This window comes from Giraffa tippelskirchi, chromosome 7, assembly GCF_054371585.1.
Source record: "Giraffa tippelskirchi isolate mGirTip1 chromosome 7, T2T-mGirTip1v1.2.pri, whole genome shotgun sequence".
Lineage (NCBI taxonomy): Eukaryota > Metazoa > Chordata > Mammalia > Artiodactyla > Giraffidae > Giraffa > Giraffa tippelskirchi.
In genome coordinates, this window is record NC_137281.1 from 33,544,573 (window position 1) to 33,571,575 (window position 27,003).

At 37.0% G+C, this 27,003-nt stretch overlaps 1 protein-coding gene across 2 annotated transcripts in view; it reads right to left on the reverse strand.

Annotated features, from left to right (window-relative positions):
- Nucleotides 1–27,003, reverse strand: part of LOC145514265 (uncharacterized) — a 985,725-nt gene that overhangs the window by 535,652 nt on the left and 423,070 nt on the right. For both annotated transcript variants that reach the window (XR_014060002.1, XM_081511613.1), the window contains exon 4: nt 9,080–10,530. The gene's annotated coding sequence lies outside the window, so the exon portion shown is untranslated. The remainder of the gene's footprint in view (nt 1–9,079; nt 10,531–27,003) is intronic.

The following is a 27,003-nucleotide window of genomic DNA, read 5'->3' on the forward strand; positions in this document are numbered from 1 at the left end:
TCTTTGGTACCAACTAACTATGTGCACTTGGACATCAGTATTTACATATTTAATTCTGCAAATATTATTTAAATTACAACTTTTCCTAGGTGCTGAGCCAAACAGTAAAGATATAACAATGAGCAAGAGACATGTAGTCCTTGACTCGTGGTGTTAACCCAGTGAGGGCTTCAAGGTTTTTTCCTTCTTTACTTTAAATTTAAATTTTTATTGAGAACACTGTCGATACATACACAGTTGTAAAAAATAATACAAAGATTCTGTGTACACTTTACCCAGTTTCTCCTGATAGTAACATTTCAAAAAAATGTAGTGTAATATCATATCCAGATTATTGCCTTTGATTCTGGGTTGCAGTTTTTAAACTAATAATTCCACGTGCAGAAAGGAAGAGTTCAGAAATTGAAAGAATTCCTAAATTGTGGGAGCAGAAAGAATAAGTGGAGAAACAAACTAATGAGTCTAGAGAGATGCATGCTACTTCATGGAGGGTCTTGTAAACCATATAAAGGATTTGGGAATATATCTAATATGTGAGGGAGAGTCATTGTGGATTTTAAACAAAGAAAATTAAATGCAGAAGGATGAACATGATGGGAGTTTAAGAGCAGCACAGTAGAACTTTCTACTTCTAATGTCATAGAATAAAGATCTGTCCATGTGTAGAGGAAGACCTTTCCCACCATAAAATATGAAGCTCTGATCAATAAGTTTCAACCTACTCTTACTCAAGGGCTTACCTGGTGGCTCAACTGGTAAAGAATCTGCCTGCAATGTGGAAGACCTGGGTTTGATCCCTGGTTTGGGAAGATCCCCTGGAGAAGGGAACGGCTACCCACTCCAGTATTCTGGCCTGGAGAATTCCATAGACTGTATAGTCCATGGGGTCACAAAGAGTCGGACACAACTGAGCAACTTTCACTTTCTTACTTAAACCCTCAGGATCACATTGAGTACATTTTTTGTCATTTCCTATCATTCACTAATTTTTTAGCTGAATCCCCTTATCCTTACAAAGGATATTTTGTTGCCTCCCCTAGCACAGAATATACAAATGCCATTTTAGGACATTCTCTTGAAAAAAAATAAATAAATAAAAATGGCAAGGAGTTAGGGTGAAATGCTTATTCCTATGTTCCCCCACTTTGGTTTGTGGTAATAAAATTTGAGAAATAGTAATCTAGGCTCTAGTGGTAAAGAACCTGCCTGCCAATGCAGGAGATGTTAGAGACACGGGTTCGATCCCCTAGAAGGGAAGATTCCCTGGTAAAGGAAATGGAAACTCACTCCAGCATTCTTGCCTGGAGAATCCCCATGGACAGAGGAGCCTGCAGGGCTATAGTACATAGGGTCACACAGAGTTGAACATGACTAAAGTGACTTAGCACACATAATCTAGAAATTAAGCTCTTTGGAAGAAGGAAATACTGCTTTTACGTAACTTCAATATTTTACCTGATATTTCCAAGAATACTGGAGTGGGTTGCCATTTCCTTCTCCAGGGGATCTTCCCTACCCAGGACTTGAACCTGGGTCCCCTGGATTGCAGTAGATTCTTGAGCTATGAGGGAAGCCCCAATATCTCTACTGGGAATACCAAACAGAAATAAAAATGAATGAAGTACTGATACATGCTGCAAGGTGGATGAACGTCAAAAATATAATATATGAAAGAAACCAGACACTAAAGAACATATATTATACCTTTCCATTTGTATTAAATGTTCAGGAAAAGCAAATCAATAGAGTTAGAAAGTAAACTACTAGTTAGAAACTAGTAGAGTTAGAAAGAAACTAGTAGTTGCTTAGAGACTAGTGATGAGAATGAGGACTTACCATAAACTGAGATGACTAAAATCTAAAACTGGATTATGGTGAATGTTGAATAACTCCGTAAAAACATTACTATACATTTTTAATTAGTGAATTTTGTGGTAAGTAAAGTATATTTCTATAAATTTATTAAAGTGGAAAATTTATCTAAAATAAAAATAAAATAATATAGAATTCAACATCAGAGGTACCTTAAAGCATCATTTGTTTTGCATTGCTTACATAAGAAAGAGCAAGACTGTTTCTGTTCTCCTTAAGATATATATCCAACTCTATTTTTCCTTCTATGGGAGATAATTTGTTTATTTCCATTATTCTATAGGGCATGGCTGCCTTGTTTGAACGGCTTTTCTTGGGCAATTTCTGGAACACAGATTTTCCACTGTTTGTCCATTGACTTTTTGATTCTTAAGTCCTTGACAATGGGGAGTCAATATGTGTTAAAGGTTTAAAAATACCAGATAAGACAAACAGAAACTCTTTGCTTGCTGAGTTTGAGTGAAATCTGATAGAGGGGTGTGTGTAGTTAACATTGTTACCACTGAATGATTTCCATCCAACTTTCTCTCACAAGTGGTTAGGGTAGATGCTGCGCATGTCTGAGAAATGGTTTCATTTCTGGGGCTCATGTGAGAAAGTGAGCACACAGCATCATGATAATACTCAGTGTCCCCCAAAGAACATTTCTAGAACTCTAATCTGCAGCCCTTTCCAAACATATTAAGGATTAAAATTAAGACAACAGCAACTTCCTGTAAAGCAGTGGTTCTCAAAGCAGGTTCACCCCGCCCCCAGAGAAGTACTAGCAGAGCCTGTAGGAACATAATTAAAAATGCAGATACTTTGGCCACACTTGATATCTAAGGAATCAGAAACTCTGGAGATGGGAGCCAGAAACATGTGTATTAAAAAGCCTTCTCGATGATTCTGATTCATGGTTAAGTTTGAGAACTACTGCTACAAATACAAGAACATAAGTGTGGGCATGAGCAGACTTGGATATGACTCATGGTACTGAGGTAGCACTGAAGCTATATTTGTGTGTAATACAGTTAACTTCTCTGAGCCTCAACTTCTTTGTAAACTAAATGGAGATGATAGAGCCTGTTAGTCTTGCAGTATTATCATATTATCACAGATCAGTTCAGTTCAGTCGCTCAGTCGTGTCCGACTCTTTGCGACCCCATGAATTGCAGCACGCCAGGCCTCTCTGTCCATCACCAACTCCCGGAGTCTACCCAAACCCACGTCCATCGAGTCGGTGATGCCATCCAACCATCTCATCCTCTGTCATTCCCTTCTCCTCCCGCCCCCAATCCTACCCAGCATTAGGGTCTTTTCCAATGAGTCAACCCTTCGCATGAGGTGCCCAAAGTATTGGAGTTTCAGCTTCAACATCAAACCTTCCAATGAACACCCAGGATTGATCTCTTTTAGGATGGATTGATTGGATCTCCTTGCAGTCCAAGGGACTCTCAAGAGTCTTCTCCAACACCACAGTTCAAAAGCATCAAACGCAGACTTAAACTCGCACAGTACCCTAGGTTGGAAACCCAGGCAGAGTGAAACTGAACTGGTTTCTCTGTTTAGAATTTTACAGGGCCAAAATTAAGGTGTCTGCCATCTAGGTGCCTGTCTCAAACTGCTTAGGGAAGAATATATTATAAAGCTCATTCAGGTTATTGACAAAATTCAGTTCCTTGTGATTGCTGGACTGAGGTCCCTGGTCCCTTCTATCTTCAAAACCAGTTTTGAATGTCTCTAGCTTCCCCTTATGCCTTCCTTTTCAGTAAAAGTTCTCTGCTTTTAAGAGATCATGTGAATTGCTTTGGGGTCACACAGGTAATAGAGAATAATCTCCCTATACTTAGATTAACTGATTAGTAATCTTAATTGCATATGCAAAGTCTCTTTGCCAGGTAAGATAACCTATTCTGTCTCATCATATTCCTAATGTAGAGTCTTCTTGGGGATCATAACTCTGCCTACTACAAAACCCATCATGCAAATCCCAAAAAAATATCATAAAGGTATTTTAGATCCTCTGAAAGGACTGCAGTATGGAAAGCTGAATAAGCATCAACTTTAGTGATTCCCTGAGAAACACGTTGAGATACTGAGAGTTGTCTTTTCCTAAAGTGCTGCAAATAAAACCTCTTCAGGTCACTACTATGAGTCATCTACCTCCTGGAAATCAAGAACCATTTCTAAGTGTAAGCCAATGTATGGATATGGATGGAACCAACTTCACATGACAAGATATTGTAGGATAATAAGGCTATGGGTAAGTCTAAAAAGTCTAGAATAACTCTCTCAGGTTTTAGAGTTGGATTGGATTTTCACTGGTCACTAATGAGAAGCGATTTGGCCTTAAGAGCTATGCTTTACACTATTCAATCTCACAAAAAACTAAGTTAAACTAAAAGAACCATTTATTGACAGCGGAAATAGCTATTTATTCTATAGACTTCTTTTAAACATTTTACAAATATGTTTAACCACTGCAATATACACACATGATTTAAAATACTAAAAATCAAAGTTAGCATAAATAACATATTATAGCATATAAAATGTTCTTTTTCCAATCAATCATCTAGATTTACCTATTCCCCAAAGGGGAACAATTTTAAGTTTTTGTAAAAATAATTTCTTCTGGTTATTATTTGGAAGTTTCTTTTTAAACCCTCAAGTAATATAGTTTCATCAGATGAAGGCTAATTTCTTTTCTGGGGCTCATAATAGAACTATGTGCCCCAAGTCCTTTTTTATTTCCTGTCAAACTATCTTCCTTCGGTCTCTGTCATTATCCTCCAGCTACTTATAAGCATATTTATAAAACATGGTACCAATGAATGAAACAGCCTTTTTATTTTTTTCTCCCAAATACAAACCCACAAAATTGTAAATTGCCTCTATGTTCTGTCATAGGATGGATTCTTTTTGAAAGTTGCAGAGATCACAATCTTTTCATAGATTGTATGTTTTATGAAATGCATGCAAAAATGTACAAATATGTATCCAGAAAAGATGCATTCAAACTTTAAGCAAATATTAAAAAGGAACATATTTGGGGGTTTTCATTATTTTTCCAACATTTTGCTTCAATATATTCTTGTTTATGATCTGAGCATTTGCATCCTTCTTTTGACTGACACCATGAAATTGTTAGTTTTACCAAATATTTATTGAGTACTCCCATATGCCACAGTCTTTTCTAGCCCAAAGCAAAATCCTTTACTTTGTGGGGTTTACATTTTGTACCTGGAGATGTCACCATAAGGGAGGAAGCAGACGGACAAACTTTTTGGAACATCCTGACTCCTGACATTTTATCCAATTCCAAACCTACCATCTATCACCAGAATCCCACAGGCAAAGTAATTAATCTCTCTGGTTTTTTAATCCTCTCACTGAAAGGATTTTGGGACTATCATCTTCTTTCAGGTAAACACCCCACAAATAGGAAATAAAATAATATTTACAGTAGATCCTAGGCTGTTTTAGAATGAGAATTTTTTAAAAAAGGAATTTAAGAAAAATAAGAATATGTCAAAAGCTAAAGATACATATATTATATATAACATATACATATGATATAAAATGTATAAATGTATAAATATAATATATAAGATATTCATATATCATGTGTACATATAAATATGTACATATTTTGTATATATGGACTGAGAAAGTCTAGAATGATTTAAATACCAATTGGCAACAATTGACCTTAAGGATATTAAAAGTTGCATGGAAGAAAGCCTATAAGGTACAAAGCTGCTTACAGACCACCTCCCACACGGATATGACATGGTTAGTGGGAAGGGGTGTAACTACAAGTCTAGTTTTGGCACAGATATTGGTGGTACTCAAGGCAGACTGCACTTGGAAAAAGGATTTTCTTCTCTCGACTCTATCCAAAATAAGAACCTTTTGAGGAAATTGTCTAGTTTGGAAATGCAAGCCTACATATTTGCCAACTCCTTGTAAAGTGCTGCTGGATCTGTGCCAATTGTTACAGCTAATGGGTCATGCAGTTTCACTCACACTGCTGTGCCTGTTTCAGCTGGTGGGTTTCGTGATGTAGAAGAAACTACAGACTAGGAAACCCCTGTTTTCATGGTCCCCTGGATAAGAGCACTCGGGTTCAGAACAGTCCAGACAGTCTGTTTCATAGACTGCTCCTTACTGAACAAACGTCTTATTTTATAAAAGCCCAGAGTGTGAAAGCGACATTCCCAAGGTCCAGCAGGAAGGCTGAAACCTGAGACTTGATGTGAGTTGACCCAGCTTTCTCAGATCTTCTGTAAGATGCCATCAAAAGAAGACCAGAGAAAGATCTATCTGCCAATGATCAACTTCTACTGTTGATGAGTCTTATTTCTCATATGCACTCAAGCATTTATAATTGCAGTGTTCACCACTAGTGAAGTGAAGTGAAAGTCGCTCAGTCGTGTCCGACTCTGTGCGACCGCATGGACTATAGCCTACCAGGCTCCTCCATCCATGGGATTTTCCAGGCAAGAGTACTGGAGTGGGGTGCCATTCCCTTCTCACCACTAATACCTGTTTGCTATTTCCACACTGATGTTTTTCACCAAAATACCTAAATGTGTCAAGATAGCAAATTTGGATTACTGCCCCCGTGAAACAAAAAACACGCACTACCAGTTTATCAGAAATGGTGAAGCACGAATCCTTCATTTACTCTCCGCCCTCTTTTCAGCATTCGCTTAATATTAGAGAAGCGTCCCATCAGTGCATGAGATCCATACTGATGGTTGCACAGCTACACCGCCTGCTCTGCCGTTTCTTGATTATAATTGAGTCACTTACACAAATCTGAGTAAAGGCAGGATTCAACCATTTGTGATGAATAATTCCTGCAAATTGAATGCAAGACTACATTTTATAAATGCAGATTAGGTAATAGTTCAGATTTTCAAGAAGAACTGTACACGTAGGTGTATTATAGGCTCTCATGCAATAACACATTTATTACATACAGTTTGGGTGACTGCACATCCCAATTTGTCTCGAACAGTTTTAGTTCACATCTGTTTGTCCCTCTATTTAGTATTTGTCCTAGACAAAAACATGTCAGTTACAAATTATACGGTCATTTTGTACATTATTGAATGCAATAGTATATATTGCATTCAAAAGGCAGTACATCTTTTTAGAATATGCTCAGGTCTTAGAGTCAGGCAGTCCTGAGTTTAATCTCAGCTCCCACTTACTGGTTATGAAATCTTGATAAAGTTTTAAATTTCTCTGGGGTTCTGCTTCTTCATAAGTAAATGTAAAAAAAGATAGCTGTGACTTCCACATTAAGATTGTTGTGAAGATTAACTAAATCCTGCATGCACAATTCCTGAAATATTATCTGGCATATACAGTTTTCAGTAAAAGGAAGGTGTAAACAGAGAGGTACATAAAAGAAATAGGTCAGTCCAATATCCTCTCTTCTGAGATTTGCCTTTGAGAAGAATTTCCACTTACATTTGAAATAAACAGAGCTATTGTCACCACCCCCTCAACCCCAACCAGCCAAATGAAATTTGCTAAAAAAAAAAAAAAATAGAAAAGAATACATATACAAAATTAAATACTGGATAATGGTCAGGATATTTTGGCCAACCAGCACAAAGTTCCCTCGAAAACTTTGCCTGCTCTCTATTTCTTCATCATCCAGGCTGTACTATTTGTCTCCTCCCCTTCTCTCTCCCATTTCTGTGTGCCTTGAAGGAGGCCACGTACAACTGCTTCTCCACACTCCCGCATCAGCCGTATTAGAAAGGTTCCCCCACCTCTGGGACAGCTTGGGCCAACCCCTCAGAGAGCAGGATGCATTCTCATGGCTTCAGTTTCCCCCAAAATGAACAAGACTCAGCCTTGCTGATGGGAGACTTTCAGAGACTTAATGGTTCAGAACCCAAGTCCATCAACCCTTAGATACTCCCATTTCTTCAGCAACTTCTTTCTCCTTTTCTCCTAAGAAGTCAGTAGCTTATCACTGTTTTTCAGCTGAATTCAACCTTTGAATGACTGTCCACAATGCTCATAATTGTATTTAAACTTATTCTAACCTGAAGATCCCCATATGTCATTAAGTATCCAATACCCATGCTGCTTTTCTTTTAAAGATAAATTGCCACCTGGGCAATTGAAGATACTTCAATGATACGTATTTTGTAATCCACTCACAACTACTTTAGATAAATATGTAATCTAGAATGAGCTTAGGCTAATGTTTATATGTACGTGGCAAAGAGTCTTCTAAATGACTCCAGCCATGACTTATACAAATTATCACATTTAAACAATCATATTAGTTACTGTAATTTTAAAGGTTAATATATGTGAAATAAAAATATTTAGATAATATTTTATATTCATTTTTAGATAAAATCCAACAATTCTCCTGAAGATATGAAAAACATTTTTGAAAGAAAGACTGAAGTATTGATATAACCATACATATATATGGATAGATATTTGTATATCTATGCATATGTACATATATATGTACGTGTGTGTGTGTGTGTATATATATGTGTGTGTATATATATATATATATATATATATATATAGAGAGAGAGAGAGAGAGAGAGAGAGAGAGTCCACAGAATCAATCATTAACCCTTTCCAGACCACAAATTATCTATAATAGCCAAGCCAATTTCCCCCTACTTTCCCAATCTATACAGGAAGATACCTAGATCCACACTATACAACTCTGAGAAGGAAACTGAGAGAAAGCAGAACAAAGTCTTTTAGCCTGGGAGCAGAAGGTCCAGCACGGCATATAAACTTGCAGAGTGATTAGAGGTTATTGAGGATAACTTTGTCACACAATCATCCAAATAAAATAATTGACACTGTCCTTGACGCCGCTATTTATTTTCCCACAACTCCACAGCCAAACCGTCATTAAATCTTGTCAGCTCTTCTTGTAGAATAGATGCCAAGGCCTTGAGCAAACTTACCATCATTCCATGTTTCCTAATTTGATTTCCTGCTTCTGTTGTTAACCACCTACAGGCAACTTTCAACAGGACAGCAGAGTGATCTTTTCAAAATAGGATGCTAAAAATATTTTCATAGCTCCCTTTCTCACTCAGAGCTGAGGTCAAGACTCTTACTGCATGTTAAACCTCCAAATAAGGTTGTTAGATTTAACAAAAAAATACAGAACACAGAGAGTTAAGAATATAGAACACTGGTACTGAACTTGACTTACCTTATGCTGTTCCTTTACACCCACGGCACTCAAAGATTGTGTCCATTGCCTGAGATGGAGGAGGCTGTCAGTCAAGAGATTAGAGCTGAGTGATGACATGTTCTGGAGTCTCCTGATCAGAAAGTTCTTTCTTGACTGAGAGTTTAGTTCAGTTCAGTCACTCAGTCATGTCTGACTCTTTGCGACCCCATGAATCGCAGCATGCCAGGCCTCCCTGTCCATCATCAATTCCCGGAGTTTACCCAAACTCATGTCCATTGAGTCAGTGATGCCATCCAGCCATCTCAACCTCTGTTGTCCCCTTCTCCACCTGCCCTCAATCTTTCCCAGCATCAGGGTCTTTTCCAATGAATCAACTCTTTGCATGAGGTGGTCAAAGTATTGGAGTTTCAGTTACAACATCAGTCCTTCCAATGAACACCCAGGACTGATCTTTAGGATGGACTGGTTGGATCGCCCTGCAGTCCAAGGGACTCTCAAGAGTCCTCTCCAACACCACAGTTCAAAAGCATCAACTCATCAGTGCTGAGCTTTCTTCACCGTCCAACTCTCACATCCATACATGACTACTGGAAAAACCAAGGCCTTGACTAGATGGACCTTTGTTGGCAAAGTAATGTCTCTGCTTTTTATATGCTACCTAGGTTTGTCCTAACTTTCCTTCCAAGGAGTAAGCGTCTTTTCATTTCATGGCTGTAATCACCATCAGCAGTGATTTTGGAGCCCAAAAAATTAAAGTCTGACACTGTTTCCACTGTTTCCCCATCTATTTCCCATGAAGTGATGGGACCAGATGCCATGATCTTAGTTTTCTGAATGTTGAGCTTTAAGCCAACTTTTTCACTCTCCTCTTTCACTTTCATCAAGAGGCTTTTTAGTTCCTCTTCACTTTCTGCCATAAGGGTGGTGTCATCTGCATACCTGAGGTTACTGATATTTCTCCTGGCAATCTTGATTCCAGCCTGTGCTTCTTCCAGCCCAGCGTTTCTCATGATGTACTCTGCATATAAGTTAAATAAGCACGGTGACAAAATACAGCCTTGACGTACTCCTTTTCCTATTTGGAACCGGTCTGTTGTTCCATGTCCAGTTCTAACTGTTACTTCCTGACCTGCATACAGGTTTCACAAGAGGCAGGCAGGTGGTCTGGTATTTCCATCTCTTTCAGAATTTTCCACAGTTTATTGTGATCCACACAGTCAAAGGCTTTGGCATAGTCAATAAAGCAGAAATAGATGTTTTTCTGGAACTCTCTTGCTTTTTCGATGATCCAGTGGATGTTGGCAATTTGATCTCTGGTTCCTCTGCCTTTTCTAAATTGAGCTTGAACATCTGGAAGTTCACGGTTCACGTATTGCTGAAGCCTGGCTTGGAGAATTTTGAGCATTACTTTACTAGCGTGCGAGATGAGTGCAATTGTGACTGAGAGTTATCGTAGCACGTATCACCACCTGACAAACAGACAAACAAAAATTCAGATTTTCCCCTCCATTAAAATGGGTCTCTCTCCTAAGTCAAGGAACTTGATTTCTTACTGCCATGCCACTAATACTCATAATATTGTTGGCCACAAAGAATGTGCCCAATAAAGAAGATCAAATGTTTTCAAGAGACTCAAGTATAAACAATGGAAGTATTGACAATTTTAGTGCAATGTCCAGGGCTGTATCAATAGGAAATGACAGAGCTACAAATAGAAGCTGTTAAACTCAGGCTTTTTAGCACTAGCTTATTTGTGTTGCTATGTTTTTTAGTGGGAAATAAAGGTTTCTTCCCTCTCATGTCTAGATCTTTGTTCTTTGTCTATTATTCATAAAAAGAAAACTGTTTCTCTGGATAAATAACTCACGAAAAGAATTTCCTATCCTTATTCTTCGTACATCATGCATTTATTTTGTAGTTCTCAATTTTCTGATAATTCAAACTGATTAGAAAACAAGGAAGTGGCTATGATGGATATCATGTTTAGAGTATAGTGACAACTCTCTGAAGTCCAATCATAATGATTTTCACTATCTAATTCAATAACTGTCCTTATACATATACTCCCCTACCACCAGCCTGCCAGAAAGTCATAAGGATGGGAAGAAAAGGAACAAGGAGGAAAGAATTAGTGCAATTCCATAATCACAATTCCAGAAAATATGTTGTTAAACCAATCTCTAAAGTAAATATTATTTCAAAACATTCTAATATGAAAGTAAAGCTAAATTTGTCATTCACCAAATGAGAAATTTAATTCACTTTAATATCTCTGTGCTCTAGCTGTAAAATAGAATGCTTTAATCAGTTAACTAGTCCTCTACACACTCACCTTATAAAGGAGTTTAATCTTAAGGAAGTCTTGTCTACCAGAACATCTCCTTGGGAAAGACAGCACTGAGTTCCCCTTAAAGACATAGCTAACACATATTAATGTCTATCAATCAGTTTTTGAATAATAATGATAATAGAAAGAGAAAATATTGCTTTTTTTTTTAAATTTTACTGGAAGAATTGCTGAGAACTGGAGAGTCTTCTTAATCACTGAATGACCATGTAAGATAAAGACCTCAGTCTTCCTACTCTATATTCATGGCTATATTCCTTGGAGACTATGATTCAAGCAAGGTACTAAACAAGGAAAGCTCCCAAAGAACTAAAAACAAATGTATTAAAAATTCAACTTGATTACATTCTGTAGAAGAATATGTTTTGTTTCATAGATTGATTGATTGATTGACAAGTGGCTGTGCCTTAATGGAATAAACATAATGGGAGAAACAAGTGAACGTAGCCAAGTGAGAATGGTCCCTTATAGCTACTGCTGGTGGCCCTATAGGATTCCTTTAATGTGTGACTTTCCTCTTACATAGGATTGTTTTAAAGTAGTAAGAAAAGTAACTTACACAAAGTTTTTTCAGAGTGCTTTATGTAAATTTCACACAATAATTAATACTGTAGAGGGACTTCCCTAGTGGTCCAGTGGCTAAGACTCCGCTCCCAATGCAGGGGGCCCAGGTTTGATCCCTGTTCAGGGAACTAGATCCCACATGCCATCCCTCTAAGAGTTCGCATACCACAACTAAAGATCCTGCATGCAAGATCCTGCATGCCGCAAGAAGATTTCACAAGTGACAACTAAAAAGATCCCGCATGCCACAATTAGAAGACAGAAGATCCTGTATGCCGAAACTTAAGATCTGGTTCAGCCAAGTAAATAAATTAAAAAAATAAAATAATAACTAATACTGTAGTTATTTTTATGTCCTACTATAACATGTTGTTTGTTGTTCAGTTGCCCAGTAGTGTCCAACTTCTTTGTGACCCTATGGACTGTAGCCTGCCAGGCTCCTCTGTCCATGGGATTTTCTAGCAAGAATACTGGTGTGGATTGCCATTTCCTTCTCCAGCTGTAACACTGTATTTCTGTACTACAGATTGTTCAGATCCCTGTTTCAATTCTTATGAGAACTCAGAATCTATAACTTCTCCCTGGGATCTCATTCCCACTCATCCTCACCTTCAGGCCTAAACCATTCATGGTTTGTGTAAAAGTCACTTTTTATTATGGGAGGCAATATGCCTGGGACCCCAGGGTTTCTTAACAGGGCTTGTATCACCTCTAACTTACTAGCACAGATTATGAGATATGTTTTGTCCTTTCAAAAGCTCTCACCTACTAAATTTGAGAAACTAAGTGATTAGTCTTGAGCTCAAGCAGCAGGAAATGCCACCATATTGCCAGACTTTCAATTCGTCTTTGCTAAAAGTATGTAAGATTTTTAATCTCACAGGATAGGCTTCAGACAAAGCAGGAAATCCAGGACGTCAGAAATCACATAGCGATGAGGGACTCACTACTGAAAGGGAAGGGAAAAAATTGCTATGATTCTGAAAGTGAAGTTGGACAGAAAAATATCTGTGAGAATCCCAGCCTGGCCAGTGAGTTCTGACAAAATATTCCTTTTGCAACTTTACTTAAAACCAGAGGGTTATGTAAAATGTCTTCAAGATGAACAGGCCGTTGGATACTGAATTAGAATAGTATTATCTTTGTTCACAATTTCAATATTAAAAAGTGACTGTAATATAAAAAACTGATTTTGCAGGGACTTCCTGGTGGTCCAGTGGTTAAGACTCTGAGCTTCCAAAGCAGGGGATGTGGGTTTGATCCCTTGTCAGGGAACAAAGATCCTACATGCTGCATGATGCAGCCAAAAAACAAAATGATTTTGCAAAACTTGCATTGGGGTATTTAAGGTCAGGGGACCATATCACTCATTTTTATATCTGCAGGGCTTAACCTAGTTGTGTTAGATCTCCTCCAGTTGACATTCCAAGTCCGTTTCCTTCTTCACCCCCTTCAATCTTCTGCCTTGGGTAGTTGATCTTCATAAACCACATCAACAGGTCTTCTGGCTCTCTGTTTCCTATGAAATTTGGCCAGTTGAGGACCCCTATCAGGAGTCAAAGACATAGGGCGCTAAGTCAAATCAATTCTAGTCAACATGTGTATCATATCCAAGAAAAAAGTGAAAAAATGTGTAAGTGTTAGTCACTCAGTCTTGTCCAGCTCTTTGTGACTCTGTGAATTGTAGGCTGCCAGGCACCTCTGTCCATGGAATTCTCCAGACAAGAATATTGGAGTGGGTAGCCATGAACCAGGGACTGAACCCAGGTCTCCTGCATTGCAGGCAGATTCTTTATCATTTGAGCCATCAGGGAAGCTCCATATCAAATAGATCACAAGTTTAATCAACAAGTTGTATGAAAACATCAACCCACTTGGCAGGGGTCCTTTTTCTCCCCCTGGGCCCACAACTTGTAGGAGGATCTTTTAAAACCTTTTATTTATTTATTTGGTTGCACCAGGTCTTAGTTGAGGCATGCAGGCTCTTCCTATCTTCATTGTGGCATGCGGGTCTAGTTTCCTGAGCAGGGATTGAATCTGGGCCCCCTGCATTAGAATTGCAGAGTCTTAGCCACTGAACCATCAAGGAAGTCCCCTTATGGGATTTCTATTAATGAATTTTATCAGACATCTGGTTCTTATCTCAGGACCATCCTACCTAAAATCATTCAAGCTTTCCTCTTAAATAAGACATCCCGATAGACTAATGACTACTCAGTCCATGCTCACACATTAACAGTGGTTTCATGCATTTGATTTTTTTTTTTTTTAATTTTTAAGGGATGCCTGGACTAAGCTATGGCCATCTGAGACCTTAACACAGTCAAATAAGTTGTTGCTGGACTCTAATTAAATATTACTTACCAACATCATCAACCATGAGGTGTTATGCAGTCAATAGTTACAGGACACAAGGAAATTACACATACACTCATGTACATGCATGTAGACACATGGACATACTATACATCAGTATCTTCCAAATATTAAGGTGCCTAAAAATTACCTTGGGAGTTTATGAAAACATAGTTCTAATTCTTAGGTATAGGACTGGACCTCAGAATTTTTCTTTCTACTAAGCTTCAAGGTGATGCCAATATTTCAATTGTGTGAGCCATATCTTGACTTGCAAGATATTATATGACTTTCTGACTTCTGATTTTGCCATATCCCTTCTAGCCCAGGGATGGAAATACCACAGCTGCTATAAATGTAAAGGTTTTTCAGTATCCCTTGTGGTCTCCTGCAACCCTAGTCAGACTTTTAAATATGCTCTTTGGCTATAAGCCCAAACTTCTTCAGTTAGTAAAGATCTAGTAAAGATCTAATGCTACACTTGTGCTTTAACACATAGTAGGAACTCAATAAATGTTCATGACATTAATCTCTGAATAACTCTATTAGATTGTAAAGACAAAGATATTTTTCATGTATTTCACCATATAATCTATGTGTCAAAAAACCCATAATATGTCATTTGAAGGCATGAAAGGATGACTTGATTTTTAATTAAGAAATTTCTTTAGTTAAAAATCAGTGGAAGCTTCAAAACTAAGGAACATGTCTCATTTTCTAATGATTTCAACATAATGTCACAGAAAACCGATACCAAGGTAAAGAAGGCAGTTACATAATTGAAACTGCATTATTTAGAGAGAATCTGACATTTTCCCTAAGCTTGCGAACCAAAGGGTAGCAAGTCATACTAGTTGGCATCAGGCCAGCAGTTTGGGAAATAATATGACATTCTAGCATGCAGTCTTTATAGAGCTATGCAATATTCAAAAGTTGCTGAACTGTAACATTTGCTATCTAAGGGAATTCCTTTTCCTTCCGAGTATATTTAATTAAAATTAGCATTTATGAAATTTGGAAATGCTAAACAACTTAAAAGGCATACATATTTATTAATGAACCTTAGGTGTCCAAATTCTGTTCATCTACTAGCAAACATTCACCAGTGACTCGTGTTAGAGAAAGTCAGAGCAGAGAGTTGAATTTATTCAGCAAGCACAGTGAAATTTTATTACATACCTATTATCTGCCAGAATCTGAGACAAATTCCGTACCTGAGTTGAATTTCACATGGTTCCCCATGAGAAATGGGTATATTAACCCAAGTTTGAGTCTCATCTTTATCATTTAAGAACTAAATGACACTGGGAAACCACAATTAATTTGTTGATAATACTTTAAAAACTAGTGTATGTGAAAACACCTTTACCATGAAGTGTGCACCAAAAGACTTTTTATACAAGAGTCGGACACGACTGAGTGACTTCACTTTCACTTTTCCCTTTCATGCGCTGGAGAAGGAAATGGCAACCCACTCCAGTGTTCTTGCCTGGAGAATCCCAGGGACGGTGGAGCCTGGTGGGCTGCCGTCTATGGGGTCGCACAGAGTCGGACACGACTGAAGCGACTTAGCAGTACACACGAGCTGTTTTATAAATATGCCAAGGAGGATTATAATTAAAACAGTACTAGGAAGATATTTTTATACAAAGGTACAAATCTTGACTGTCATTGACTCCTGCTTCTTGCTTTCTTATATAGAAAAGAGACTAGGAAAAATATTTAAGGAGTGTATGGAATTTTAATGCCATTTTTAGAAACTTTCAATTTTTTAAAATAGACTTTATTTTCCAAACTACTTTTAGTTTCACAACAAAATTGAGCTGAAAATAGAGTTTCTACATATCCTTTCCCCACACACACCCAGCCTCCCTGACTATCAGCATCCCATGTCCAAATGGTACATTTGTTACAATTGATGAACCTACACAGATACGTCATTATCACTCAAAATCTATAGTTTACATTATGGTTCACTCTTAGTATTGCACAATCTATGGGTTTTGACAAATGTATAAGGACATGTATTCACATTTACAGCATCAAACAGAAGAGTTTCACCACCTTAAAAACCCACTGTACTCTGCCTATTCATCAGTTCCTCTCCCCTAATCCCTGGGTTACAACTTTTTACGACTCGATCATTTTGCCTTTTCCAGAGTGTCATATAGTTGGAATCATACACTGTAATGCACTTTCAGATTGGCTTCTCTCACTTGGTAACATGCATTTAAGTCTCCACCATGTATTTTTGTGGCTTGATAGCTTATTTCTTTTTAGCTCTATATAACATTCTTTTGTCTGGAGGTATTATGGTTTATTTATCCATTCATCTACTGAAAGACATTTTGGTTGCATCCATGTTTTGGCAATTATGAATAGAGGGGCTATAAAACTGCTTCTTCCTTGTGCAGTTTTTGTGTACATATAAGTTTTTAAGTCCTTTGGATAAATACCAGTTTTCTGCCACTATGACTACTCCACTCATAAATTCATTGCATAGGGAGAGTCTTGCTAACATCAACTGAGTTATCCTATTCTCTTTACTATCTTTTTTTGCGTGTGCATGTAGTGGATCTTCCCTGGTGGGCATTGATGTGTGAGGTAAGCTCCCTACACTTTGTATTAAGTCCTTTAGGCCTATCCATATGCCTCATCCCATGACCCTCTAATCTCAATCTTCTAAACTTGCCCCACAGTAGCACTTAATATGTCTGAGACATACGGTGACTAAGTCAGTCTAAATGGACAAAGAGACAGATCAGAGAGTAGCTGAACCTTCCACTAGAAACAGGAACTACAAAAAGATCATAAAATCAGCCTGTGAAATTCTGAACACTTGACATTTTTGTTTGTTAATGACAAGAATTTATGGAGAGGGATGAATGTGCTAGGGGAACAGCATAGAACCAACACAGTCCTGATTATATTGCAACTGGCATTGAACTGGAAGACAAGGAGGCCTGCTTCAGGGGTACAGCAGTATGGCAGCAAATGGCTCAGTTTTGACATGGGTTGGATATCTGTGAAAATAGGAAGATTATGCATTTGAGAGCTATTAAGAAAGCTGAACTGAGAGTTTGGTGATTGATTGGGATATAAATTTGATGGAGATTCATTTTTGAGAAGTTCAGAGAGTTTGGGCATTATGGCCTCTCAAGATACTAGTATAATTCTTTATTCTACATGTTCAGAACACCTAACAGAAAAATATAGATGGTTCTCACATCTGGTATTTAAAAGATATCACTTTCTATAATTATTATACCATATATATGTGTGTGTACGTGTATTTCTTAATATTATTCTTGATAATTGGTATAGTATTGTTGCGTTGGTTTTTGAAAGTGTTTTTTAGCTTCAAATATACTAAACTACAGCTTCAGCTGCTTTAATTTTTTTCTACACTTCTGGAAGTTAATAATGCTTCTGCAAAAGCAATTAAACGGAAAAATAAAGCTTCATTTTGAAGAATAAGCAGCTTGCAACCTGGTTTAACGCTGAGACGACACTAATAACACAGCCCTTATGATCTAAGGGAGAAAATGAAAAGTTTTTATTATTTCCCCAAACACTGGAATAGCCAGGGCCTAAAGACACACTACCACCATTTATTGCGTCAGATAACGTGCATTTTTGTAAATGAAATGCTTACTTCTGAGCATTATACCCTCCACTTTAGTGATTTGGCTAAATAGTTAATTTGATCTCTAAACATAAAGAGCTCTAATGTCATTTCAAGACTCAGAAGCCAAGTGCAAAGGTGAGAGGGAGAAAGAATTAAGCAGAGCCAGTGAAGCAGTGTCTACATGGACGTACGTGATGGGGAATGGATGCTCATTTGATTTAACCCAGAGAAAATAATCTCCGCATTTCAGGACAGGACTGTTTTCAGAAAGCCTTCTTATAATCCCAGCTCTGCTTTCCACAAGGCTGAGGATAAAGCAGACAGGCTAGTTCAGGAAAATAAAAGTGAAACTTGGCCTTCAACTGAAGAATTTAAATTTTGCTTCTCTATTAGCCTCTTCCCTGGTGGTCCAGTGGTTAAGAATTTGCCCTGCAACGTAGGGGACATGGGTTCAATATCTGGTCGGGGAACTAAGATCTCACATGTTGGGGAGTAACTAAGACTGTGAGCCACATCTAGAGTCTGCGTGTCGCAACCAAAGATGCCGTATGAGGCAACGAGAATCCCACATGCTGCAGCTAAAACACAACACAGCCAAAGAAACAAATAAGTAGGTAAATTTAAAAATACAGATACTGCCAAACTCTTAAAAAATAAAAATCAGATCCACTGTTGTAGCTGGTATACTTTTGGTGCTTTTAGCACAGAGAAAAACCTTTCACCCCCCTTATGCCCCCTAATAAGCATGACTTGATTTAATATGACCCTAAAAACTAGAAACTGTCATCCTAGAGAGAAAGATCCATATTTAAAGTAAAACTCATATTAAGCAAAGAATTTATACTTAATAAAGTAGGAGGAGAAGGGGACAAAAGAGGATGAGATGGTTGGATGGAATCACCGACTCAATGGACATGAGTGTGAGCAAGCTCGGGAATTGGTGATGGACAGGGAAGCCTGGTGTGCTGCAGTCTGTGGAGTCACAAAGAGTCGGACACAACTGAGTGACTGAACTTTATACTTAATAAAATGCTCAGCATAACTCCAAAAGCCTTCAACAACAACACCGATGGTAGCAGAGGCGGTTACTTGGCTCGGCTCTTCTGATGGAGGTCAACGGATGCTTGAGATGAGGGCTACGCTTCTTGGCAGAAAGCAGCGTTCCCTAATTAGCATACAGACCCTTATCCCGTGTGGCACTACACTGATTTTGAGAGAAAAGTATATACAGACATATTTGTAAACCACTTATTCAGCAAAGGGCTAGCGTCTAGCATCTATAAAGAAGTCTGAAAACACACCGAAGTAAACAAATAATCTGATTAGAAAATGGGCAAAACTCAGAAGAGAAATTTCACCAGAGAGAACACACAGATGACAAGAAAGCTCCTGTGTGTGTGAGGTCATGTCTGACTCTTTGTGACCCCATGGACTGTATAGCCCGCCAGGCTCCACTGTCCATGGAATTCTCCAGGCAAGAATACAGGAGTGGATTGCCATTCCCTTCTCCAAGAAAGCTCATAACAAGAATAAAAAATGTGTTGAACAAGGAGATGGGAATTAAACCCCACATGAGTTATCATTACACATTATCACAATAGTTGAAATAAAAATAGCATCAACACTAAATGCTGGCAAGGATGTGGGCAGATGGAACAATCCATGTATTTCTGGTGGGACTGTGAAACTATGTAACTATTCTGAATAAAATAAGGCAACTTCTTTATAAAACTAAGCATGTGACTTACAAATATTTTATCACATTCTATAACTTGTCTTATCATCCTCTTAAACATGATCTTTTGCAGAACAAAAGTTTTTAACTTTGATAAGTCCAAATTATCATTTTATTCCTTTAATGGATTGTCCTTTTGGTATGAAGTCTAAGAACTCTTGCCAGATCCTATATCCCAATTCTTAAAAGAATTTTTCTTAAAGTTTTATGATTTACATTAAGTTCATAACCATTGGAGTTAATTTTTGTATCATAAGTGAGACTTAAGTCAAAGTTCTCACCTCTCCTCCCATGGGTGTCCAATTGTTCCAAATCTATTTAGTGAAAGGATAGCTTTCTTTTATTGAATTGCTCTTGCATCTTTGTAGAATATCAGCTGGGTATATTTGTGTGAGTCTATTTCTGATTTCTCTTTCCTGTTCCACTGACCTATGTGTATATCTCAGTGAAAATAACACACATTTGTTTATGGCTCAGATGGCAAAGAATCTGCCTGCAATGTGGGAGACCAAGCTTTGATTCCTGGGTTGGGAAGATTCCTTGGAGGAGGACGTGGCAAACCATTCCAGTGTTCTTACTTGGAGACTCGCCAAGGACAGAGGAGCCTGGCAGGCTACAGTCCATGGGTTTGCAAAGAGTTAGATATGACCAAGTGACTAAGCACACACATAATAAGTCTTGAAATCAGGTAGATTGATTCTTCACACTTTATTTTCCTATTTTAAAATTACTGTCATTCTAGCTCCTTTTTTTCCAATATAAATTTTAGAATAATCATGTTAATATATATCAAAATATTGCTAATATTTTAAAACTAATTTATTTATTTTAATTGGAGGATAATTTATTTACAATATTGTGGTGGTTATTGCCATACATCAACATGAAAGTGAAAGTCGCTGAGTCATGTCTGACTCTTTGTGACCCCATGGACTATAGCTTGCCAGGCTCTTCTGTCCATGGGATTCTCCAGGCAAGGATACTGGAGTGGATTGCCATTTCCTTTTCCTAACTCCAAATGCCCTACTTGGACATTTTTAATTAAATGAACACCATCTTAAACTTTTCAACCGAAGTTTAATCAAATGCTTACGAAGAACTCTACAGGCTGGAGGATTACATGTGGGTGTCCTCATTTCACACTCTTTGCTTTTCCTAGTTGATAAGCCCAGATAACAACAGACCACGACTTAGACTCTTAGTCTTTTCCAAATCCACGATCACCCTGAGAAATTCATTAATGTTGCCAAAGCAAACCAAAGCAAACACAAGTGCCATGTGTCAAGTTTCATGTGTATATGTATTTAGAACCATATGCATAACAGCAAATAAGACATGCAGAATCTAAAACAGGTAGATCCTGAACAGTTAACACAAGAATATATAGCATTTGAAAGAATCCTCTCACCTCCAGTGGTAAATAAACCATATTTACCAAGACAGTTCCCGTGATGTGGGAGCCCCAGTGGATCTTGCTCAAAGTACAGAAGTAGGAGTTGAACAGATTTAGTTCTTAAAGAGGAGTGGGGAGCTAGGGAGGAAAGGAAATTTGTGCATTGTTAAAAAGGTTAGTACTTTTTTTTTTTTGCTTCTGGGTTTGAACTACTGTTCCCATAGAGCAAAACTCTTATCTGTGCCTGATATGTGAGTCCTTTTTGTTTTTGTTGTTGTTGAGTCACTCAGTCACATCCAAGTCTTTTGCGACCCCATGAACTGTACACCCGATGAACTGTAGCCCACCAGGCTCCTCTGTCCATAGGATTTCCCAGGCGAGAATACTGGAGTGGGTCGCGATTTCATCTTCCAGGGAATCTTCCCCACCCAGGGATCCAACTTGGGTCTCCTGCATTGCAGGCAGATTCTTAATGTTGAGTCACCAGAGAGGCTCCATATGAGTGCTACCATTGCTATTTTTTTTCAAGCTGCTTGTGACAGGATTTCCATTTCAAAGTCCAAAGGATACTATTATTGCAAAAAAAAAAAAATTATTCTGTGTTCTCCGAGAAATGGATTGCTTGACTGAGGACATTTAAAACGTAGCAGGTAAGAAAAAAAGCCACTGGTGGCTTAACCTGAAACCCCAATTATATGTAATATGCATTAACAAGGAAAGATGGAATAATTGAAAGGAAACTGTAGCAACACTTCTTTACCGAGATTACTGACCTTTTAAACATACTTCAAGAATGATTATTCGTATTGTTTTAGCAAATCAAGTATAGAACACTCTTTTTAATTGAGGCTTGCATTTAATCCCATCATTTCAGTGATTATTGCCTATTTAAAATATGTGCATGAGTAGTATCAAATCACCTTATTTTTTCTCATTTCCTTATTTAGCATACAAATATATCTGGCTGAACATCTTTGGAAAATAAATATGTCTACAACATGTCTTGTAAAACTTTAAAACTATGGTTTATTAGAATATAACACTTGTGTGGCACAGGGGGTATATGATAAATCTTAAGTTTCTTTTTGTTCAACAGTTTTTCTACTGACAGATCATTGGCATTTCTATTAAGTATTTCATGGCACTATTTCTATGTATATTTCTACAGTTCCCAGACACAGAAAAGATCCTCTTTTATTTCTTTAGTCTTTGAAGAGGCAATTTTTTTTTTTTTCTGAAAAACAAAATCTAATAATTGGACCACCTATATTTAATGCACTGCATTTAGTGTTAGGTTAATGTCAACACTATAAAGACAAAATTTGTATTTTCAGGAAGTTTATTCAAGCAAACATTTTATAAGGCTACACTGGGCATTTTTCTCTCCTATATAGACAGATGATTGAAGCATAATTTAGGTTTCTGGGTGTATAGTGTTGTGAGGAAATAATAGAAAATACTACTCAGTAAAGAGAAGTTAACATGTGACTATGTATAGGCAATTTATAACCAACCAGCAGAGTAGGGAACAAATTGATATTTTTATTTAGAAGATGATATGTCAAATACTCTAGATGGCATATTATTTGTTAAAGAGGAAACAGGAAAAATAGTGTAAATTGACTTATATTACAGATTATGTCTCTATATTTGCCATTTATACTGAATAATGTAAATCAACACATGTCTTCTTTCATCTGTGAAAGGACTTATTACCTTGTGCTTTCTAGACTCACAATAAGTTTTATTTATAGATAGTGAGGAAAATTTATAGGTGAGGTTTGCAAGTACAATACGCAATTATTTTGAGAGCTATATCTATTACCAAGTTGGTGATGGAGAGGATACTAATAAAGTTCCTGATTGTTTCCAATGACTTTTAAATAAATATTGAATTGTGCCTAATTAATCATGACAATGTTATTTACTTGGGCAGTTAGTTTTCAGGATACTGGTAGGATGCATATTCTGTGAAGAAAAAAATATGTTAATTTCATTTAAAATAAGGAATGTCTGGAATAGAAAATATTGTTCATGATTTCATATGAATCAGCCTAAGTACGACTTTGGAATAATGGCAATTCAGAGGTGAAAAAAATAGTTTCACTAACTCCAAGCTTCTATAAGGGCTCCACAGAATAGAATTTTTTAAAAAAGAAAAATTATATGCAATGGTATACTTTAAAGCTTGCCTTTAGTTTGTTGTTAGATTGATTAGTAAAAATTTCTGGGAATTATCTGTATTTAGCAATTTGACATGGAACTCCAGAAATATGGGATATTTTGCAATGTGCTGGGTCAGTGTGAGGTACAGAAGTAAGAGAAAAGAAAAATAATGTCTGGTCCTTAGAACCCATTTCAACGTTATAAAACTCCCCAGTGGGCCCAATTTGAAACACGGCATTATTTTCTTCTGATCTTCTACAATACTCTAAGTACTTACCTAGCACTTACTTATTAGTAATTGAATAGTTTTATTTCCATAATCTGTTTGATAGGCTAAAAATTCTAACTATCCTTGTTGATTTGAATATTTGCATTTAAAAGAGATGTGAAAAAATTAGACAAGAGCATTTTGGTGTTATGTTGTACAAGACCAATGCAGAAAACATTATTCTTATAGTCCACATAATCTCTCGTTAAGACTTCAACAATCCATAGGATAATTCAATTCTGATTCATTTCACAGTCATGTGTGCCCTTCTCTCCCCTGTTTCAGTGGTTGATAACTAATATAAATAAGTACTTCCCAGTCTGTAAGCTAAGTTCAGCAAAACAAATTATGTGAAGGAAATTTATCACATAATTACTCTAATTCTATTTGGAATTCTGAAAAACAGTAAGTTGGTTATAAAAAGTGATATATCAGTGTCTTCATGTGTCAATATAAAAGATGCTAATTGACTTATAATCATCAGAAGAAATCAGAAAAAATATGCTGCCACGATATAAATGCAAATGTATTATCAATTAGTTCAGATATAGTACTTGACATTTAAATATAATTTATCCTAATTCAAAAATGTAATGTTCATTTATCTTAAGTTTGTTCATTTAAGGAAACTAATACGCATTTAGTTATATTGAATGAAGACAGTTTAGAATAAAGTCTTGTAAGAACTCTAAAGTAAAATCATAGCCAGCCCTCTATATCTATTGGTCCTACATCTGGGGATTCAATCATCACAAACGACAAATTTTTTTAAATACAAAAATAGTTTCAAAAAGCCAAATTTGAATTTGCCAAGCTCAGGCAACTATTTACATTGTATTTAAATGATATACATAACATTTCTATTGCATTAGTTATTTAAGTAATCTATAGATGATTTAAAGTACAAGAAAGGATGAAAATAGGTTAAAATATCATGCCATTTTATAAAATCATGCCATTTTATAAGGGATTTGAACATGGATTTTGGTATCCACAGGTGGTTCTGGAACCAATCCCCCTCAATGCCAAGGGATGACTATGTAAACAGTGATTAACTCCAGAGAGGCTCTTTAGTTCTTCCATAAACATGGTGTCATCTGTGAATCTTTATTTTTGGAGGCTCCAAAATCACTGCAAATGGTGACTGCAGCCATGAAATTAAGATGGTTGCTCCTTGGAAGAAAAGCTATGACCAACCTACATAGCATATTAAAAAGCAGAGACATTACTTTGCCAATAAAGGTCCATCTAGTCAAAGCTATGGTTTTTCCAGTAGTCGTGTATGGATGTGAGAGTTGGACTATAAAGAAAGCTGAGCGTCAAAGAACTGATGCTTTTGAACTGTGGTGTTGGAGAAGACTCTTGACAATCCCTTGGACTGCAAGGAGATCCAACCAGTCAATCCTAAAGGAAATCACTCCTGAATATTCATTGGAAGGACTGATGCTGAAGCCGAAACTCCAATACTTTGGCCACCTGAGGCAAAGAACTGACTCACTGGAAAAGACCCTGATGCTGGGGAAGACTGAAGGTGGGAGGAGAAGGGGATGACAGAGGATGAGATGGCTGGATGGCATCACTGACTTGATGGACATGAGCTTGAGCAAGCTCCAGGAATTGGTGATGGGCAAGGAAGGCTGGCATGCTGCAGTCCTTGGGGTCACCGAGTTGGACATGACTGAGTGACTGAACTGAACTCCAGAGAAGGGGTGAAGAGTCAGAATCATGTGAAGGAAAGAGGTGAGACAGTAAAAACATAAAATTCAAATTTTACAGCCTTTACAATATATTAAATATATGCCTATTTACATGTGTGCTTTTCATATAAAATGTGTTAGAATTATTTTAATATATTTATTTTATAGTAATAGCTAAAATGTTATTAAATGCAAATACATTTTCCTTTCAAGACATCAAAATTGAGGCAATTTTAAATGCATAATTGTATTCCATCAATTTTATGGACAAAGGAACCTGGTGGGTTACAGTCCACAGGGCTGTAAACAGTCAGAAACAACTTAGTGACTAAACCACCACCCTTCCATCAATCAAATAAAGGTTATTCATATTTGGCTATATATACAGCTGTACCCAACTAATAGCTCTTTTGGCCTACTCTTCCTGTATTCTACTCAATTTTCAAGTCCTATTTGAATTCTTTTAGAAAAAAAATAGGATTCTTATTCTCCATAGTATCTCCCAACTATAACTTGAGGTCTTCAACTACCTGATGACTAGGACTTTTAAGTCAGCAAAAAGATTTCTTATTGTCAAACTGATTTGGTGCACATAAGCAAACAGTCTTTCTTTTTAGTGAGCAAATGTTTTTTCTTCAAAGGTAGGAACAGTGCCCTAACCTCCTTTTCATCTTACACAAAGCTAGGTATTCTTGGTGTTTGTTGAATAAATACATATTTAATAATTATGTCACTAGAATTTTTTATTCAGTTGTGTCTGTTTTTACTAGAGACTAGCTTATAAAATGAGCTATTTGTTTTAGGATCTTGCAAAATGATCTTATTCTGGTAGCTTTTACAGACTTTTAGTAGTCATTATTTCTTTAGGTAGAAAGGATTTAGCTCTCCTCCCTGAAGATGAAAATTGAAGGAAACCTAGGGAAATTACCTTGTCTAGCTAAAGTTAGTGGTAAATGTGCATTATAATGTGGAGAAAGCAAATGTAGTCTGTGACATCTATTAACTTTGTAACAATTTTCTTCACTCTTCTGCAGTTAGTTTTATGTATAAAGTAAGAATTTTTGGACATAAATTATTAAAATAAACATATTTAGAATAGTTTAAGATTTATAGGAAAGTTGAAACGATAGATAAAACAAAGCAAAAGTGTTACCAATGATAAGTATATTTTAAAATGATGAAAGGATCAATCCATTAAGAAAATATAAATGCATATGCATCTAACAACAGAGCTTATAAATAGATTAATAAAAATTTATAAAACTATGGAGAAGGAAATGGCAACCCACTCCAGTATTCTTGCCTGGAAAATCCATGCACAGAGGAGCCTGGTGGGCTGCAGTCCATGGGGTTACATGACTGAGCACGCGTGCATGAGGGTGGAGGGAAATGGATTGGTAGCAATAAACTGGTAGAACTAAAAAAAAAAAAAAAAATTATAAAACTAAAGGAAGAAGTATACAATTAAACAGTAATAGAGACTTCAATGCCTGTGTGTGGCCTTCCTAAAGAAGCAGTATGGATCTTGACTTATAAATCCATATGGATGTTAAGACTGATGTTTCCACATATATACCATGAAGGTATACATTGTTGCATAATGAGGCTTGCTAAGGAGAACAAGAAATATTTACCGAGACCAGCCAAAAATGGTTTGAGAGTATAGAGAAAGAAGATTGGCTTGGTTTTTAGGGTGGTTAAAAGGTAGAGCAGGGGTGGAGGTTCACCTAGGAGATGTACACTCTTTGTCAATACCAAACGAAGGAGAACTTAAGCTTTCTTCTCAGGT